Genomic DNA, 18,852 nt, shown 5'->3' on the forward strand with positions numbered 1-18,852 from the left:
CAAAAACAAGCCGTGTTTTAACAAATCTCGGGGGACTGTGATTGGCTGAAGTGTCAAGTGTGAGAACCACTGAGCTAGGGCACGGTCCCCTGTCCAGATGCGCCTCTGGGCGGGGGGAGGGGGCCGGGAGACTTCCCAGTTGTGACGGGGCCGACAAGGGCGGTCTCCTTGACAACTGGCCCAGAGCTCTACCGACTGCAACGTTCGCACGCGTTGGTGGGTTTTATCCCGCGAGCGGCTCAAACTCAGAGCGGCCGCTCGGGTCTCTAAGGGTAAGCGGCGCCCCTCCGGGCCCCGGGCGGCATGGAGGGCGGCGAGCGAGAGTCCGGGGAGCCCCGGCGCCGCCGGGCGTGTGCGCTTGCGCGCGTCCCCGGGCCGGGCCAGGGCGGGAGCGCGCCGAGGGGGTGGGTCGCGCCGCCCCGCCGGCCTGGCGCGCCGTCCGAGCCACTCAGAGCGCCCGGCGGCCGACACCCGGGGGCCCTACGAGTGATACCCGGCGCCCGCCTGCCGCGCCGGGACTCGCGCGTCCGCGCTCGGGAACCGAGGCTCCCGGTCGGCCCTGGCCTGCCTCGCAACTTGCTCTGCTCCGGCTGCGGCGGCGAGTCTGCCGGGCCCCTCGCCGAGAGCCAGCTAGTGTGGGGACGGTGCCGCGGTCGCCGAGGTCCCGCGCCAGTGTGCGCCTCCCCGCCCGGCGCCGCTGCGGGGCGACCGCCACCTTCGTCGCCGCGGGGAACTTTGTGCGGGGGGAGGGGGGCCCGCCCGGCAGGTGGGCGACCGCGGCGGGCGAGCCGAACGGGTGAGTGGGGCTGTGAAGTTGGAGTGTGAGTGTGCGGGCGCCCCGTGGTGGGACGCGGGCCCTCGCGTGTAGGTTTCCCCTGCCCCTCCTCTTGGTCGCCCTGCAAAGTTTCACTCAGGACCGGTGGCGGGGGGGTCGGGGGGGGAGGGGATCGGCTAACCTGCTGCTCGTGTGTTTACTCTGGCGAAAGCGCGAGTCATTCGGACAGCCACTCCTCCCGGCCGGGTGAGTGACACGGCGGCCCCGGCCTCCAGCCCCAAGCCAGACCCAGGGCTCCACCGGCACCCAAGAGCGCCGGTGGCCCGGGGCTGCGGATACGCCTGGAGCTCACCCCAAGCCGCTTCCTGGCCCTAGGACCCGGGGGAGGGTGTGTGTGTGACGGGCCACCGCCCTCCCCTCCGCCTCTTTAATTCGAGCGGGAGAAGGCTACTGAGATACAAGACACAAACTTTGTTTTCCCTCAGTAAAACTGCTTTTCCAGTGTTTTAAAACTAGACGTGCAGACGCGATTCATGGTGGTTTCTTTGGGACACCCCTGGGGGCGGGGCTGCACCGGCTGGCCCTCAAGTGGGGGACTCCGGGCGCGCCCAGTGGCCCGGGGGCGCGAGGACAGCTCTGGTCCTCTTCCCCTGGGGTCTGGCCTCAGCACCGGCACGGCGGCCAGGATGGCCCCGGCGCGCTGGCCACTGCTCGGGAAGGGATGACCGTCGGTGCTGGGTGCGGGGGTCCTGCGCTCGGGTGGGCTCCAGGTTCCGACCCTCTGTCCTGCTCCTCGCTCGGTCCCGCGGCTGCTCCCGCTGGTGGCCCGGCAGAGGGCGCCAGCTCCCGATCGCTGCGCGGGCCGGCGGAGGGGAGGGGACTTGTTCGAGCCTCCAGGTAAGGAGCGTAGTGAATCATCCCGAGAGGGGGGACCCGATCCTCGCTCTGTGAAAGGAGGCAGGGAGTGGCCGTGGCGCTGTTGAGAAGCTGGGGCTGCCAAGCCGCTGTCCGCCGGGAAGCGGCGATTCTGCCACCCAGAGGTCTGGGGAAAGCTCAGGAAGGTGAGGAACGTCCCTCCGCGCGGTGGCCCCAGGGCAGGGAACGGCAGCGTAGACTAAGGCCGGCAGACACTAGGACGCGCCGCTGCGCGCCGTTCTCGGGGGCCGGAGGTGGGGCCACTTTTACTCTGGCTCTGGGCGGTACTGCCCGGGTCGGCGACGGGAACCTGGGAGCAGGCGGCCGATTGCCGGCTGCTGCGATGGGGTGCTCCCGGCGGCCCGCGAGGTCCCGGAGCAGTAACAAAGGCGCGGCGCGGCCACTGCTCCCACCCACTTCCGTCCCCAGCGCGCCGTGGCGCGCGCCCGCCCGCCCCGAGGTGCGGGCCGGGGCAGGATTTCCCTCTGCGGAGTTTCGGGAAGTTAGCTCCGTGGCCCGTTACGCTGGGAGGAGGGGCGGGGAAGGGGGGCGACCCGGGGGGTGGGGTGCACGCGAGTGTTCAGAACTGCGACACTGCCCGTTTCCTCTCCCGACTGCACGGGCGAGTGGCGAGAGCTGCCGTGGCTCCCGCGCCCCTCCTCCGGTGCCAGGGTCGCGCCTCCGCAGGGCCCGCGCGGGTTTGAAGTCCCCGCGCGGCGCGCCAGGCCAGCCCGCCAGTCCACGCCCCTCCCTGCAGATTCGGGTGGCGTGCGGGCTCCCGGAAGGGAGTGGTTTAGGCCCCCGGGGACCGCCGGCAACCGCCGGCACCCTGAGCCGAGCTCCAGAAGGCGGTAATTGTATTACTGTGGGTGAGCGGCCGGGAGGCTCCAGTCCAGGCCGCAGTCTGGGTCAGGTGCGGGGTTAAGCGCTTCTGACGAAGGCATTACAGCTCTGGTGAAGTCTGACAGCTTATTGCACCAGGAAGTTCCTCGTGCAATAGGGGAGAAGGGTGGCAGGGGAAATAAAGAGGGCTCCTTGTTTTCCCGGAGGTTGTGGGAACTTAGGCAAACCCAGCCTGTGCACAAGTCTTGTCCCTGAAGTGGCCTGGGCAACATCTCCACCGCGCACCAGACGTTCGGGGCTCTGGACGTGAGACGAGGAGGTGCTGAAGAAAAACCCAGGGCACTCTGCTCCCATGTGAAACCATACCCCCCAGTAATCAATGGATAGAATTCACATGCTTTCTTATCTGCCTCCACTCCCTTCTGTAGTAAGGAAAGGGCAGGAACTGGTTTTTATAAAGTGGCTAGTGGATGAGAGACTCTTCACACACACTTTGGAAGGATCTTCACCATTCTCCTTCTCCGAGGCGGTTATTTTTATTTTACAGATGAGTAAACTGAAGCTTAAAGAGTCTGGCTTGCTCTTAAGAGTACTTTGCTCCTCCCAGTGTCTTTGGCAAAGGCTGATACTGAAGAGTTGTTTATTGATTGCTGATTAAAGAGTCACGGTATGTGCTATAAGCCCAGGTTGGGGTTTGGTGATGTTAGGCATTAGGGTTAGGCGGACTTTCTACATCTTGCTGACTTTTGTTAGGACCAGCACCAAAACTAAACCAACTCTTTAAGTTTAAGGTTTCTAAGGCTTCTTCCAGAAATCCTTAGAATTTTCTGACAACTCCAAAGAGAGTCAGAAATAGCTCTCCTCTGCATTTTGCGGTGTCTCATGAGGCAGGTGGGCCTGAGGTGGAAGCTCCACATGGCATGAATCTGTTTCCCTTCCCTGTTGCAAGAGCTGCAGTTCCTCCCCTGTTTAAGTGGTGTGACTTGGCCACCGTGCTGGATATGTGTGTAACATTAAGTCTGCCTTGGAAATATGGCCAACCTTAATTAACTGCCTAATGAGTTAAAACTCAAATGCCTTTTCAGCATCCAACAACATGATTTTATCTGTGCACATTTATGCATCATTGAGCTCAGGTTTGTAATAGGGGCTGTTGTTATTGTCTTGAATGTTCTTAAAATGCATTGCCTTTAAGAAAGATGTGGTTTTAAACTCTGGAATGACAGTCTGTGACTCAGAACGTCCCAGGGCAATGCCAGTTGGGGAGACAGCAAGGCATGATGATTAAGGGCAAGCATCTGAAATCACAATGGCAGGCTTGAAATGCCACCTCCACCATTTATAGCTCTGCAATATTGGGCAAGTTGCTCAGCCTCTCTGAACTTTGTTTTCCTCTTCTAAGACAGGGATAATAATAGCACCTCCTGCTTTGAAGCTATGAGGGTTAAATTTGATAATCTATATAAAGTACTTAGTAGCACAGAGTCTAGCACATGGTAGCTATTCAACAAATGTTAATAACCATGATGTTTAAGAACAGATTCTTTCTCTCTTTCCTTGTCTCCTCCAAAGAGGTAAAATAGTTCATTGATATTTGCCTTGAACTTGCTATTCTTCTTAGTTAATACTGCCATGCAATGCAGTGAGTGATTCCTCTTTTGGAATCAGCGGTTGGGAGGTGGGGTTGGTAGTGATGGAAAATTCTGTCTAGTTGCCCAAGGAATTTACAGGGGGCTCCGGAACTGTAGGGCTTTCTTCCTAATTTTACCACTGTATAATTTTGTGGTCAGTCCTCTAGCCATTTATCTTTCCTTTAAATTTGAAGCCAGTATCCTAATGGCTAGGATGACAGGACTTAAAGAAAAAAACAAACGCAAAACCAGACACACTGGAGCAAGGGAAGCTATTCTCTTTGCTCATTCAGTCGCCCTTTATAACACTGAAGAAAAATATCCGCTTCTTTGAAACTTGTGCTGGCCCAGTCTTGGCAAGAGGGAACATTTCTCTGGAAAATAGGATATTTTTCTGGAGTCTGTTTAAAGGTGAGCCACCAGATTGGTGGGGAAGGGAGGAGCGTTTGAGATACCATTTCAAAAGTATTTGCTTAAATATGGTAAATGATGTATGATCTGAAAATGGCTGGACTGTAACTTGGAAGCTGATACAAAGAAGTAAGGCCATGCTCAGGCTGAACAACTAGTGAACAACCAGTAGAGCTAGTTCCTATGTTAGAAAGCCCAAAAGCTTTAAACTTAGCAAATACAAGTGGAGAAATCCTTTTTTTATGCCAGGTTGTTTTGGAAAGACCTCTTTAACATTGCTAGTGTGTAGCTGTGGATTTTTCTTGTGCGTTTATCTTTTAAACAATCGGTCATGAGCAAAAGCACCAGAAACCCTATAATGTCATCAAACACCACCCTAACTGGGAAGGTTGTCACCAAGAAGTGCATGGGTCTGGAGTACAGGGAGGGGTTGCCATTTAAAGCATCAGAGAGGTTTTACATTTGGGTATAAAATGCAGCTTTCTCCCACCCTGGGAAATGAGCTGCACGCGTAACCGTGTGACAGCATGCAAAGGGTTGGGAGCAAGGTTTCCGCTTTTGTGCATCTTACTCCATTTGTAGCCACTTGTTGGGTCCCTGCTGCAAAGAAAGAAGCAGCTGCAGGGCATGCGCCAGACCTGCCCTGGACTGTCGCTTCCATTGTACAGAAGATGAACAGGCAGCTGAACAGGCAGCCAGGCAGCGCGTTATTTTGGATCACATAGCAGCTTGTTCAAAAGCATCTTGCATTCCCCAGCTGTTTCACAACTTCTTTGCATATGGGAGAGAACTTACCAGCTGCTGGGGCAACTGTACTTACATTTGCTGCTTTTGTGCAGTAACCAAGGAAGGTAAAAATCCAGACGCCTTTGTTAAACTGTAGCCATTGTCAATAGTCTTATTTCTGTTAGGTCAGTGTTATTCTAGATACAGTCTTTCAGGGGAGAACGTTTAAAAGGAAATGTCAGAATTAACATTTTTTTTGAACAAATTTTTTCAGGGATAACCAGTATGTATAGTTTTTTCATACTTAAAACCCACACAGCTTTTGTGTTTCATTGACTAACAAAGGGATGGGTCTAATATTAAAAATGTATTTTGAATTAGACATATGAATCAGGTTTAATTACATACATATTTCTTTTGCATGAAGTATATAAAAAAGACAATGTGTATTCAGACAGTGCTTTTTTTGTTTTCAGAATATTGGGTTATTTTGCATTTGCCAGAGCTGGATGGTGTTTTGCCCACATCCCTTATCTTATCCATGACAAAACTTGAGTTTCCCACAAGTTGTTACTTATCCAAGATGATCTGGCTCTTTGGTTTAATTCAGCAAATCTTCTGTTGAGTGTTTACAATGTGGCAGGCCTGGAGAACCTATAAAGATGAAGAAGGGCTTGAGCCCAGCCCTGGCTGGATTTACAGTTCAGAAACAACAGACTAAACCTGTGCTGTATGTGGGCTGTGGTAGGAGACAGTACCTTTTGTGTAATCATGTTGGTGTTGTAATCATGGCAGCTCGGATAAGCCAGAGTACCAAGGTGACGCACCATTTAAAATCCGAGAAGGGGAATCTGTGTGCAGGAAGATGGACTGGGCATTCTGTGGTTTATCACATGTGGGGTGCATGTACTAGAGAGACAAGGCCTTGTGTGTGTGGAGAGAGCCTCCCTGGGCCCTGACTCCTGCCCAGGACTCAGAAGCCTTCTGCCCTCCTCATCACTGTGCATGGAAGTGAATAAATGCTCTTTAGGAGTAACAGCATAAATCACAGCCCTTTATTAGGATCAGTCAGCTGCAATCCCTTTGTTCTATAAAAGGTTATAAAATAAGCCATATTCACTTGGACATGTATAAAACCCAGCCTGAAGCTCTTCTACCTCTTAGGGCTCTTGCACTGGAAACCATTGCTGCTTCAGGTCCCTGGGCGACTCATAGTTGCTGAGTTAGACCCATGGTTCTAAACCCTTAATCCCCTCTGTGCTCCATCTACACGTCCACATATCTCTTACTTGGTCCCTTTTTCACAGCAGTACTCGAACTGTGCAGTGTTTCAGCTTTCAGTTGGTTTTACTGCCATTTGCATTGAGATTTTCAAGAGCTCTGTTTGGTTCTCAGGGCTGATGGCCAGGCGGCTCTGTATTGCACAAGAGGAAACTGAGGCTCAGCCGTCGAGGGCCTTGCCTGGGCTGGGATTGGAACGGAAAAATCTCCCAACTCACAGCTCCGAGCTCTCACTGGCTGAGTCTTGGAAGGATCAACTTGTACCAAGCAGGAGGCGGAGCCGCCCCCTTCCTGAGGCTTCATTGTGTGTGTCCCCACTGCCATGGTCCTCATTGGGCTATTCACCGGGTTCTTTACCTGGGGCGACTCTCTTCCTCATTACGTTTTGCTGCACATTAAAATTGTTCTTATATTGCAGTTTTAAGTCTTGGCTCTCAAGTGCAGTTGCCGGCTTTCTGACACACGCATCCCTCTTTCCCGTCACACGTGCACACACATACCGGCATGCACAGGTACATAGCCACATAGAGAGGTCCGACATGGCTGTTGGACCCATCATCTGTCTTCAGCCAGCCCCGCTCCTTTCAGAAGATGAGTCTGTCCAAGTGGTTATTCCTGTTTAATGGTGTGGAGTGCTACACCCTGCCCGGTGGATTCCAGATACATCCACTGGGATGGGTGGATGCCATCTTAACCTGTCTGGTCTTTTCCACCGGGGGACTGTTGGACGATGAGCCAGCAGCCCTTGGTCACGGGGACCATGTTGCCCCTTCGGCACTGGGCTCCAGAGAGGTTAGAAGTGACTCTTTCCCTGGAGGAGGAAGAAGCTGCTGAGCTGTGGAGGGCGTCTCCTTCGGTCAGGACTTCTCTAGTGTTTCTTGTGCAGCCACAGGCCTGCTCCCCACGCACATCCCAGTAGCCGTTCCTCCGGCCCCCAGACTTTGGCAGATTTCTCCTCATCCTGGGACCCCGTGTCTCCTCTTTGACATGCTACCCCTCCTGCTCCCTCCATTGCGGCTGCCCAGCCACCTCCCGGCAGCCCTTGGTTTCAAGTGTCTTAGGGACACTTTGCCTTGGATACCCTTATCTCCATCTGTCATTGGTATTTAATTGCTTCCCCCCACCATCCAGCCTGCTCTTTGACGCGGGGTAGGCTATCCTTTCTGATGACTGCTGTCAGCTTCTCCTCCTGCTGATCAGGCCGCCCCGTTTTGGCCCCTCCTCTGCACGCTGCCTCTTTGTGTCTGCACTGCCCCCGGCTTCCAGTGCGGGTCTTTGTGTCTTTGTCTCTCTCGGGGCTGCCCTGCTTTCTTGCTCTCTTCTCCTGTTCTTTTTCTTTTTCCCTCCCCTCTCAATTTTTTATTTAGATAAAATTGACATACAACACTATCTTAGTTTCAGGTATACGGGATAACGATTCAGTATTTGGATAGATTAAATGGTGACCACAGTAAGTCTAGTCAACATCCATCACCGCACGTAGCTGCAGAATTATTTTTCCTTGTAATGAGAACTTTTAGGATTTACTCTCTAAGCAATGTTCGAAGTTACAGTTCTTCCTCCCCTTTTTTTGACAGTGCTTCTTAAGAGGTAGATTCCTTCTTCCTCGTTTGCTATTTACCATTTGCAGACTCTTCCTTCTGCCTCTGTTGTGAGCCAGTCCCGTTTGGCTGTCACCTGCGTCAGGTATAATAATCACATTAAATATACTCGATCGCAGTTTTTATTCAGAGGAAACTTTGCCTTAAAAAAAAAATGGTTCGGGGTGCCTGGGTGGCTCAGTCGTTAAGCATCTGCCTTTGGCTCAGATCATGATCTCAGGGTCCTGGGATCGAGCCCCACATTGGGCTCCCTGCTCCGTGGGAAGCCTGCTTCTCCCTCTCCCAATCCCCCTGCTTGTGTTCCCTCTCTCGCTGTGTCTCTTGCTGTCAGATAAATAAATAAAATCTTAAAAAAAAAATGGTTCTTTGGAATTGAAACTTGGAAACACCAGTTTTGAAACTGGTCAAGTGAGGGCATTTCAAAGGCTAGAACTTTGGGGAAAATGATTTGAAATTTATTTTGGCTTTTCATTCACATGGCAGGACCTTGAAAGTAACTGAAACATGGGCTTGTTTTTGGATAAACTTTCCCTTGCAAATGGAAATTGTTCCTACACAGAGCAGAATTAATGTTTACTTTTTTTTTTTCCAAATTATATTTCTGAAAGATCTTGGAAGGTATTTTGTGCTTTGTGGCCAGTGTGGCTTGTGTGTAAGTCATGGGTGTATTAAGACTGTGCTGGGCCTCTTGTTCTAGAGGCTCCTCCGGGGTATTTCCAAGCAGTGATTCTATGTCCATGAAAAGATACTGGAGAGTAAGTCTGAGGAGATCCTGGATTTAGGAACCTTTAGTTTTCTCTCTAAAGCTATGAAGGAGGAGGGGTATCCTCAGAGTGAGGAAAGGAGCGGATTGGCTGTTGAGAGGAGGTGGGAAAGGATGTTCTTGCCCTGCCTTGAGCCAGAGCTTCAGGGATAACATCCGTGGCTGGTGTGGCCTCTGTTTGGCAGTGTTTGCCATGAGCTCTGGAGTCCTCCCACCTGGTACTTGCTCACTGCATTTTCTCTGAAATTGTGTGTGTGTGTGTGTGTGTATGCTAACGACTTCATTAACATTTCTTCTTGCTCTCCTTTTTTAAAATTCTGAAAAAAGTGAAAGGATGCTTACCTGTGCCAAAATGGAGTTTGGTTCTAGAACTCCCCAATTAGAAAGGAGCACAGTTATGGAAATCTAATCTAGGGGAGTTAGATATGGGAATCTGTTTATAGCACTGGGATAGGAGTTTGTGTTAGTACAGACTGTAGTTCACTCAGACCGAGGGATGCTGCTTTAGTTGGAATCTACCTGTGGTCAGCAGGCTCAGTTAACCTAGACAAGTTAGTCATCTGTAACAACATCTGGAGAAAGGTTTTTAAAACTGGAATTATATAGTAATAAACAATGAAAGTAACCCAGTAATCTGTTCATTCATTCACTTGTTTGTCCAGCAAACATTTGTTAACCTCATAGTGGGGTGTGTGTGTGTGTGTGCATGTGTGCACACGCCCATGTGTGTGTGCATGCAAGCTTATGCGTGTATGTGCACATGCTCAGTACCGAGGATATAGTGTCAACACTGCCCTCACAGGGCTTACAATCTGGAGATGCATTGTCAGCACAAAAGCATAGGAAAGTGTCAGAGGTGTTGTGATGGATGCATGTTCCAGGCTTAACGGAGACACAGAAGACGCAGTGGTGGGGGTGGGGCTCCCGCTGATAGGAGGGTTGTGGATTGGGTACACCACGTGCCAGGCCCCCCGCCGAGGGCTTGACATGTCGTACCTCTTGTCATCGGCACAGTCTTAGAAGTTGAAACCCTGGGGGTTAAGTACCTCAAATGAGGTAACACAGTAAGTAGTAATATCTGGGTTTGAATTCAGATCCAAAGTCATAAACCTTAGGCAATAAGTTGGAGTACGTATCTTCCTGGGTTTACTTTTCCCTCTCCATCCATCTCCATCACTGCTGTAAAGGAAGGAAGAAGGAAGCCTAGAGAGCCGTTTTGTTAAAGGATGTGCAGGGGGGTCTAGACTACTCCACTGACATACAAAGGATATACTATGGGGATCCAGTTTTCTGAGTCGTAATTATGCAGTTGCTCAGAGTATCCTTTATATTCAGTGTTTTGCCAACTGTATTTCTAAAGAGGCTTTCTTTTCCTACTGCCAAGCTTTGCAGAAACTGGTTGCCAGGCTTACTGTCACCCTGGAGGGACTGTACCCCACGGCTCTCCACTTCTTCTTGGTGCTGGACATCGTAGCCAACAGCCTCTGGTTTCTGCCTTGCTGTTCTCAGCTGTGTTTGGGTGAGGAAAGTGGTTCTATTTCAGGCCTGTTGAAGGAAAGAGTTATTTCCTCATGAAGGAGAAGCATATCAGTGCACACCGACAGGCTCTCAGGAGTCTCATCTTCACATCCAGCAGGATGTAGGCTACCTGGCTTAATCTCCCCTTTTCTGCCTTTTAAGGATGACAAGTCTGTGTTTCTGACAAAACTCAGGTGTGATTGTAAGAATACCGGCTGGGCAGGTGGAGGTAATCTACCACTCTTTAAGAAAAGGTGAAGCTCAAAGGGGAAGTTGGATCCTGCCTTCTTCTAGAGAGAGTATCTGAGGACAATGGGCAGCCTTCTTTAGAGTGAATCACTCTGGGGCTCAAGAAGAAATGTGGACAAACACACTCTGCTTTAGGGCTATGTCTATATGTCCTGTTTCAGATGTAGCTCTTGATAGCAGTGCAAGTAGAAAGAACTCTGTCCTTAAACTATGTACCAGAATGAGGAGATTCCATGCCTGAATATTTGGAAGTAAACATGCTTTAAAAAAAAAAAGACTGCAACTTTTAGTCCATTGGGTTTTAAGTCCAAAAGCTCTAAGAATAAGGTTAAGAACCTACATCCCTGAAAAAATTGATAGACCATGAGCTCAAGTACAGAGATAACTTACTTCAAACAATGTTAGACTATTTCCACCCTGTTCCTAAAAATGAATTTGATATAAGATGAGATTTATATATTTTTTTATTCTGACCCCAGAATTATCCAATTATCTATTGAAAAACAGTCATTATCATCATATACTTCTGACATTGAGTTTCCAGGAAAAAGAAAAATATATGCTTGACAAGAAAGTTATATGGTAGAAAAATGTTTTGGTTGATTATTTATGTAAACCCAACATCTGTGTGTGTGTGTGTGTGTGTTTTAAAAAAAAAACTTCCTCATCATTTTATTTAAAAAACTAAAAGTTTTCATTGCATGGCATTTTTTGCTGCATTTGGTTCTCAGAGTGTTGGAAGAAAACACAAGCTCGTTATAGCAGGCAGTGAAAGTGCTGTGTTGTTTTTTTTTTTTTCCCATTAACAAATTAGTTCCATCTCTAGCGTCTAGGCTTCTTAAAACACACACACACACACCTTAGAGGAAACTGCAAACTTATTATGGAAAACCCACTTTCATTCTGAGCACAGATACTGGTTCTAGGTTCAAATAGTAGCATCTTACCTCATTTTAGAACTAGTAACATTGATAAACCCACTCCTATTTCCTACCTGCATAACTGGGTCTCCAATACACCTGTTCTTCTCAATCACTTCCCATTTCAGTTGGAAGTTGGCTTTCAAAAGTTCAGTGCTATGTTTACATAATCATCACCCACACCTTTTTCTCCTCCAAGCTTTTTATCCTCTTTGATTGCCAAGTTCACAGGGATTCCCGATTGTTACCTAAGAATGGCTTTTCTGTTTCATCTTGTATTTTCCAAATGGTTTCCCCATTGTTATCAATTCTTGGGATAACGGGGGAGAGTTAATGAGCTGTGGGAGAGTTGCCTCCATTGTGGTTGGGCTAACCAAGTTAGTTATCATCGCCAAGTGTGGTAAACCTGAGGACACCTGCCTGTGATTTAATGTTTTAGTTTCAGTATAGACAGGAAAGTGGAGACAGTTAAAAGATGAAAAGATTGCATAGTATGACAGAATTTTTCCCTCTCAAGATGTTTTTTTCCTAGGATTTTTATGATTATGATTATTATTCCCTGATATCATTCATAGTCTGGTAGGACATACAGCTCTTGCTAAGAGAAAAGTCTTCTTAACAGTGAATACTTGGACGTTTCAGTTAAAGTATTCCGAAAAAGACTCATTGTGAATAATCGTCATTTAATGCAAGAGGTGCTTATTCAAGTTTATAAATATTTCTGAGCACTGTTATGGGCAGGACACTGTGCTAGGCACTTTCACATAACTAATGTCATGTAATCACCACCACCACGTGAGGTAAGTAGTAGTATTTGCATTTTATGGAAGAGTTTTGAGACTCATGGAGGTACAATGACTGGGCAAAATCATTTATCTAGTGGGTGACAGGATTGAGATTTAAATATGGATCTTCCAACTCTAAGGTCACACTTACTTTCCAGTGCACTGAGCCAATAACTCCATGGTAGTTAATCACAATGAAGGTCACCCGTATAACAGAGGATTCCAGAAGAGCAGCTTGATGCTAATGTAGTAAAATTTTAAGAATTAAGAATTAATTTAAGAATTAACTACAATTTAGGGCTGGAGTTTTTAGTACCCTCAGTCCATGTTGGGCTTGGAGGATCGATTCAAGCATTTGCCTGCTCTTTGCTAAAGACATTGATTATTCCAGATTTGTGGCCAGCTCATTGTGAAAACACTGATTGTGGTTGTTGTTTTAATGTGTGCATCTTCCAAAGGCCATAGCCACTGTTTGTTTCTTTCTAGCTTTATTAAGTATAACATTGCCACTCTTTTCTTAACTTTCTAGTAAGGTTTTTTTGGGGGGGAAGGTTTGGGTCAGTGTTAAGCCAGAATTTCTTCACTCCTAGGGCTTCATGATATAGTCTTGGATGAGTTACTCAAACTTTTTCTTGTTGTTACATTCCTTTATTACTTGCAGAGAAAACTTTTAAGTAGTAATTTGGGAAATTTTTGAGTTTTAAAAACTCATGGTTGCTCACACCATATTGAGTGCATACGTCTAAAAAGGAGAAAAAACTGGGGCACCTGGGTGGCTCAGTCATTAAGCATCTGCCTTCGGCTTAGGTCATGATCCCAGGGTCCTGGGATTGAGCCCCGCATCGGGCTCCCTGCTCGGCAGGAGGCCTGCTTCTCCCTCTCCCACTCCCCCTGCTTGTGTTCCCTCTCTCGCTGTGTCTCTCTCTGTCAAATAAAAAAAAAAAAATCTTAAAAATAAATAAATAAATAAATAAATAAATAAATAAATAAATAAAAAGGAGAAAAAACTAGTAGCTCAATGTTTAACAGCTATACCCCTTCCAATTACCTCAATCATTGAAAATAATACTTTGCACTTACGTATGTTTTATGGTTTCACATGCATCTCCTTTTAATTCTTTTTACACTCTATAAGATGAACAGAGCTTGTCTTATCTTTCTTGTCTATATGAGAAAATTAAGGCTCACAAAGAAAAATGTTCTACTCAAGATGATAAAGGAAGCAGATAGCAGGGTCTGGCTTGAAAGCCAGGTCTTCTGACTTCTGTCCCTGTTTTTACCACTCTTGATTTCAGTCAGTAACAAGTGATAGAGATTTTCCAATGGGATTTAAAAAATTAGATTAGTCATATTTACTTCTGATATATTTGCCATAATTTGAAGCTTTGTTATAAAGGTGTCCAACTCAACATTTCTCTGTTAATCTATTCTGAGATGTAAGGCAACAGCCGTTGGAAGAACGTAAATTACCACCATAAATAAAGCTCTTCACTGAGGGTTAGAAGGAAAAGTATTAGCTAGTTGAATGGTGTCTTAGAATTTTCAGTGATTACTCCCTTCCCTATCCTTTCTGGGATTACTCAAGCAGATGTGCTGGAAAGCTTAGGTTTGCATCAGGAGTGTTCATACTGATTAGTCAGTGTGGTGGAAAAGGTAGGAAAAGCATGTGTTATTGAGCAGGTGTTCTGTGTTAGGCCATGTGCCAAGCATTGTCTACATAATCCCTCACAGTAGCTCTTAGGGTGTAGTCCTATAGATGAGTACCTTAAATCTCAAGGAATTTGAATCTAAGTGGTGGGACTGATATTACTTCCAGCTCATTAAGATGAAAATGTTTAGAATTTTTCACCTCTACCATCTCTAAATTCTCTGGTTTATTTTTCAAGATTAGCTTTCCTGGAAATACCTTCTCTAACTCCTGTTTAGCCTAGAAGTCAGACAAAAGAGCACCAGTTATGATGATACCAGTAAGAAGACAAAAGAAAAATTTACCAGAAGTTGACCTGAATATGGACTGTCTGTCATTGAGAGTAGTGTAGAACAGTGCTTCTCAGACTTCGGGGTGCATTCCGATCACTGGAGGATCTCATCCAAATCTTTTATGTATTAACTGATTTTTCTATTTCTCCTATTAAATATTGACAGAGCAGTATTGAAGTATGTGAATGTGCTTGTGAATTTGTCTTTCTCCTTACTGGTTGATCAGGTTTTGCTTCATATATTTGGAAGCATAGCTGTTAAGGTGAATAGATGTTTAGGATTGTTATATGTTCCTGATGAACTAGTCACTTTATCATTATGAAATGACCTTTTTCATACCAGGTGATATTCTTTGCTCTAAAATCTCCTGTCTGATATTAAAGCCCCTTCAACTTTCTTTGGATGGGTGTCATCATTGTATGTCATCTTCTATCCTTTTACTTTTAATCTATTTGTGTCTTTGTTTTCACTTCTTGTAGGCAGTGTTTAATTGGCTCTTGCTTTTATGTTTCCAATATGACAATATCTGTTTTCTATTTATCCCATTCTTTATTCTCTTTGCATGTTTGCTGCCTTCTTTTGGATTGTTTGAATATTTTTCATGTTTCCATTTCCTCTCCTTTGATGGGTTACCATACTATATCTCTCCATTTTATTATTCTAATGGTTGCTTTAGGGTTTACAGTCTACATCTTTAACTTACCACAGTCTACCCTTAATGATGTTAAACCCCTTCACATGTAGGAACGTTACAATAGTATGCTTCCATCTTGGCTGTATATTACCATTGTCATGCATTTTACTTCTACATATTGTAATTAACTCCACATAAGTTGTTATTTTTGTTTTAGAAGTCACTTCTATTTTAAGGATATTTAAATAATGAAAAAAAATGTTAAGTAATTGCTACTTCCAGTGCTCTTCATGCCTTTGTTATCCATATTTCTGTGGGATGTCTTTTTTTTTCTGCTCAAAATGGCTTCCTTTAACATTTCTTTTTATGCAGGACTGCTGCTGCTGAGCTCTTTTCGCTTTTATATGTCTGATAAAATCCTTATTTGCCTTTATTTTTGAGAGATAGTTGTGCTGGGTATAGAATTCTAGATTGGCAGTGTTCTTTTTTTCAATTCTTTAAAGATGTTGCTTCACTGTCTTGACATTTGCACTCTTTTTGACATAAAATCTGCTGTCATCCTTAACTTCGTTCCTCTTTGATGTGTTCTTTTTCTCCAGTTGCTTTTAAGATTTCTTCTTCATTGCTGGTTTTGAGCAATTTGATTATGCTGTGTCTTGGTGTATTTTTCTTCATGTATCTTGTGCTTGGGGTTAGTCAAGCTCCTTGTTTTTTTTTTGAGGTTATCTTTTTATTAGGTTTGGAATATTTTTAGTTATTTTTCTTCAAATATTATTTTCTGTCCCATCTCTACCCCATGAAGGCTCCAATTACATATATATTAAGTTGCTTGAGCTGTCTCCACAGCTAATTCATGTTTTGGGTTTTGTTTTTTTTTTTTAATTCCTTTCTTATTTTTTATTTTTTATTTTGGGTGTTTCTATTGCTATGTCTTCAAGTTCACTAATTTTTTCGTATGTGATGTCCATCTGTCATTAATTCCATCTGGTGTTGTTCATCTCACACATTGCAGGTTTCATCTCTACAAGGATTTGTGTTTTTATATATCCATGTCTCTACTTAAAATTGTGAATACCAGTCCTTGTCTGCTAATTCTAATATCTGTCTTAATCCTGGGTCAGTTTCAATTGATTGACATTTCTCCTCATTAGGGGTTGAATTTTCCTGCTTCTTTGCTTGCCTGGAAATTTTTTATTGAATGCTAGATATTGTTATCTTCTTGGGTGCTGGATATTTTTGTATTAATACAAATGTTCTTGAGTTTTGTTTTGGGACATAGCTAAATTAGTCAGAGACAGTTGATTCTTTTATGTCTTGCTTTATAATTCTTGTTAGGTGGGACTGGAACAATGCTCAGTCTAGGGCTAATTATTCCTCATTACAGAGGCAAGATCTTCCTGAGTACCGAATGCCTCTGAATTAATGAGGTTTTCTAGTCTGTTTGGTGGAAACAGGTACTGTTCTTGGCCCTTTGTGAGCACCAGTCAGTGTTACCTCTAATCCTTTCTGGTATTTTTTCCCCTAGCCACAGGTAGTTGGTAGTTTGCTCACACATGCACTGATCAGTACTCAGCTGAGTACTCAGGGGGACTCTGAGGATTCTGAAGTTCTTTCTGTGTACAGCTCCCTTCTGTTCTCCAAACTCTTTGTCTTCCAAGACTCTCAGCTCTGTATACTCAACTCAGAAAGTCACTGGGCCCTTCCTCTGTTCTCCTCTCCTATGTCTTTGCCAGGAAATCTCTTAAGACAATAAGATGAGACAATCATAGGCTCGCCTCATTTACTTTCTGATGTCCTGTCTCCTGAAAACCATTGTTTCACATGTTTTTTCTTCTTTCTTTCTTTTATTGTTCCAAGCAAAACACAAATCTGTTTCCTATTACTGCATCTTGGCCAAACCTGGAATTTTTAATAAAATTCCGATTCTATTCAGTAGGTTTCAGCTGGGGCCTGAGAGTCTGTGTTTCTAAGAAATTTTCCAATGATATTGATGCTTCTGGGAAAAGACTACTTGAGTAGTCAGAGTCTCTAACTATTCAACAGAAATATAATGTGAGCCACATATCTAATTTTAAATTTTCTAGTAGTCACATTGAAAAAATTAAAAGATACCAGGGGAAGTTAATTTCAGTAATATATTTTTTTTAACCCTTTCAACCCCAAATGCTATCATTTCAACATGTAATCAATATAAAAATATTTATGAGACTTTTTTATTGCACTAAGTCTTAAAATTTGGTGGGTATATTAGACTTATAGCAGATCTAAATTCAGACACTACATTTTCATCTGAAATACTTGGTCTGTATTTAGATTTCGTAAAATTCATAGTTGAAAAAGTAGATTTGTGTAACAAAGTCCCAAACATACTTAAGTTTTCCAATAACTGCATCAAGTGCCAAAAACCATTTTTCTTTAATATTTGCCATTTTCATTGACAAAACTAGTTAATGTTTTTAGAAAAAATGATATCATTTTTTGAAACAAGAACTTATCAGTTTTAAAGCTGTGTCTGTTTAAGTTATACATATTCATTAACTCTTATGCCAACTCAGAATTGTTAAGATTAAATTCAAAGGGATATTATCAAAATTAAAAATGAACTCTAAATTTAAAAATCTCCATAAAGTGTTCAAGTTTTTCTTGTGGATTTTGAAGACAATTTATATAATGCTTTTGATTTCAATTAGATCTTCTGCATATTGATGCAAGTTAGGAAAATGCATAAAACATTATTTTTGATTTATGAAAAGTATCAATTTTGATTTACATTTTCATTCTTGCTTGGCAAGGTCATAAATAAGCTTTTTCTTGTATTGGAGCTTCCAATTTAGCTTGTTGATATGCAGTGTGATATCTCTGAGAAAACAAAAATCACACTGCTTTTTCTTTTTCTTTTTTTTTTGTCTTTATTGAGTATTTGGCAAGATTTTTTTGTTAAAAGAAAATCTCGAACTGGAGTTAACTACAGGGTAAATCTTAGTAAAACTTTTCCAGTCCAACCAAAGATCTGCTTGCAGAGAACTCATGATTATTGCATTAATTATTTTCCATTTCTTTCAGCAATTCTATAAACTGATGGTAATTCATAACATTTATGTTGGTAGTTTTTACAACTCCATCCCTGTTAATAATGTAACAATTTTACCAGTGATACCCATGACAGTTTTCATAGGCTGTGCTTTAGAAAACCAGCTACAAATTTATATCAAACAGTAGAATGAAGCACTAAGAGAAAAATACCAGTCTCCTATTTTAAAAGGTTAGTAAGTCTGGATTTTTTGTCCCAACTTAGCTGGAGCACTATTATGATAGAAGGTTTATGTTCTCATATCTAGTGAAAATTCTTCTTTGACAGATGGAAAAGATCCAAAAGTATCTATGCCATGAGTTCCGTTTTTTTCAGCTATGAATTGACAACATTGTTTATAAGTTGGAAGTCGTTTAAGACAAAAATGCACCCAAAGTACTAATTTGGCAATGTCTCTTATATTGCACGACTCATCTAAAGCTACAGAAGTCTTCTTGTGATTTAAAAAATTTTTGAATTTATTTATCTTTGATATTATTAGAAAGATCTTGTATTCTCTGGGCAATTATTTGGTTGCTTAATTTAAAATCTTTCATTTTTTAATCTTTTCCTCATAATTTTCTAACAGAATTTCCATAACTGAATACATTTTTTTTTACCATCTCTCCATATATGTGTGTGTGTGTGTGTTTTGTTGTTATTGTTCCAGAATCTGAGGTGTTTTATAGCTGGCCAAAGTTATAAGCTCAGATTTTGTTAAAAATCATTTAAAATTTTTTTGTTGGTCAT

The 18,852-nt window shown here is 44.3% G+C and overlaps 1 protein-coding gene across 2 annotated transcripts in view; it reads left to right on the forward strand.

The window, feature by feature from the left end:
- Positions 1-453: 453 nt before the first annotated feature.
- The window catches only part of SVIL (supervillin), a 228,871-nt gene continuing 210,472 nt past the window's right edge, over positions 454-18,852 (forward strand). For both annotated transcript variants that reach the window (XM_064591887.1, XM_054507300.2), the window contains exon 1: positions 454-796. The gene's annotated coding sequence lies outside the window, so the exon portion shown is untranslated. The remainder of the gene's footprint in view (positions 797-18,852) is intronic.

Source organism: Mirounga angustirostris, unplaced genomic scaffold (genome assembly GCF_029215605.1).
Source record: "Mirounga angustirostris isolate CCGP_5_RB_7025 unplaced genomic scaffold, mMirAng1.0.hap1 SCAF_5, whole genome shotgun sequence".
NCBI lineage: Eukaryota > Metazoa > Chordata > Mammalia > Carnivora > Phocidae > Mirounga > Mirounga angustirostris.